The sequence below is a fragment of the Echinops telfairi genome, unplaced genomic scaffold (genome assembly GCF_000313985.2).
Source record: "Echinops telfairi isolate 266 unplaced genomic scaffold, ASM31398v2 ScPeMD7_9;HRSCAF=40, whole genome shotgun sequence".
NCBI classification, from domain to species: Eukaryota; Metazoa; Chordata; class Mammalia; order Afrosoricida; family Tenrecidae; genus Echinops; species Echinops telfairi.
Genome location: NW_022103906.1, coordinates 77873092 through 77875192, shown reverse-complemented (window position 1 = coordinate 77875192; position 2101 = coordinate 77873092). Strand labels below are relative to the sequence as shown.

General features: G+C 47.7%; 1 protein-coding gene across 1 annotated transcript in view; it reads left to right on the top strand.

The window, feature by feature from the left end:
* DRC1 (dynein regulatory complex subunit 1) overlaps window positions 1–2101 on the top strand; it is a 51430-nt gene that overhangs the window by 9894 nt on the left and 39435 nt on the right. The window lies entirely within an intron of this gene.

Here is a 2101-nt window from a genome sequence, read left to right as displayed (position 1 = left end):
GCCCTGAGCTCCTGTCAGAGAGCATGCCAGGAGGTAGAGGCCCTTAGAGGACTTGTCCTGCCTGGGAGGGATGGAGAGTTTATGTCGACCCCTGGACCATGGGGGATCTTGTTCCAGCTCCGCCTCTCACCGTGGACTAGAGGATTCACGTCAATCTAAAGAGTCAGTGGTCTCTGACCGTCCACTGACCACGGCACACACCAGGAAGCAGTATTCATAGAAAGGGGGAGGTGGTGGGAGGAGGGGAACTCATGAGGCACAGGAAGAGAAAATTCCGTTTGCCAAAGCCCCCTTGCCACGGTTCTGAGGGATGCAGGGAGTCACCGGTGGGCCCCTGCCCTGGGGCCCTTGATCTACTCCTCGTTGGATCTCTGATGTTGGCAGGCGCCTGGATATTTGCCACCAGCTCCGTGCCACAGAAGAGCCGTTGAGGCGATTTCTGATACGCAGCAGCACCACACCCAGGCAGGGAAAATGGGGAGGTGAGGGCCCGTCGTTTCCAATTTCTGAAAAACAAGGAGCAAGCACGCGTGGGAGAAAAGTGACCTTCGAGTCTCAAAAGTGCTGATAATGCCTCCCACGCTTAATTTAGCGCAAATTAAGTGTCAAACCTGAGCGCTAATGTTTTCCTTAACAACTGCTCAAGCCCCCTTTCACGTGGCCACGCGGAGCTCTGGCATCGAGGGAAAATGGGCATGAGCCAACCCTGCCTTTCTCAGTATTACATGGTGCTGATGGCCCAAACCACCCTGGCAGGAAGGCCCGAGGGCTGGTCCTATGCCGTATCAACTTTAAAAACATGAGAATCATTTGTGTGTGTGTGTGTGTGTGTTTGTATCCGGTGTCAACTGCGTGTTTATGAAGATACTCTTCTCTGTTTCGTACTAAAGACTTTATTTTGTCTACCATGTAGTGTTCGGTTTATGGTACACTATACTATAGTATAGTAGAATTGCATTTTGTGTGCACCGTGGAAGGTCAGGCTCAAGGTCCATTGTTTTCTATGGGGCTCTTTCACTGAGGTGGTACCATTGATCAAAGAGAGCATTCTTCCTCATTACATATAGCAGGGGTACTCACACTTTTTCAGCATGCGAGCTACTTATAAAATGATCAAGTCAAAATGATCTACCAACTACAAAAAGGCAAAACATATTTATTTTTATTTATTACATTTATTCATATAAATGCATTGAGAATTCTTTATGTACAATTTATGTTTGTGTACCTGGCATAACCGCATATTGAACAACACAACACAAGTAACTACATTTTTTGTCATTACCTGAGTTTGATGACTTGCACTGAATGGAATGAGCCAGGATGCATAGTCCGGACAGTAGCTGCTGACAGCCAGCCTCAAGCACACTTCCAAATGATCATCAGTCACGGTGGAACGGGACTTGGACTTAATGATCTTTATGGGGGGAAAGGCTGACTCACATCAATAAGTGGAGCCGAATCATGCAGTCAAGGAGGTAGCACATTGTCTCACGTTGGGGTACTTTCCCTCTGCGAGTAAGTTCCAGAACTGTTCACGTGCTCTGGACTTGCGCTGAATGTCGGCTTGTAGTGTCAAAATCTCCCATTCCGTATGAAAGGGATACGTTTCTGTCTTCTTACTTGGTCCAGCTCCCCCACTCATTTTAATACCATTTCTTATGTTTAAGAGAAAAAAAACCAAGGTCTAAAAATTGGCGAGAACTTAGCTTGTCAGTTTTGTTGCACTTAGCGCGGTTGTTTGCGCATGCGTTTGACACTTAAGATTGCGTCTGATTGGCTGCGCTGTATATCAGTTAAGTGATGGGATTGCTGATAGGCTTACATCTATTTTTTTTAATGCCATGCTATCTACTCACACTGCGTTTGGGATCGACTCTAGATCGCGATGGACGTATTGAGCGCCCCTGCATTATAGCATAAAGCAGACGAGCGCTTCTTTCTCTCCTTCACGGAACACGTCGTCTTTGTTAGGTGCCTGTTGAGTCCGTTGGTTCTGAGCAGCAGAGCCCCCGTGTGCAACAGAATGAAACCCCGCCCCGGCCTTGCTTCCGCCTCACATCGTTCTTTTGTTGGAACTCCTTGTTGCAGCCACGGTGTC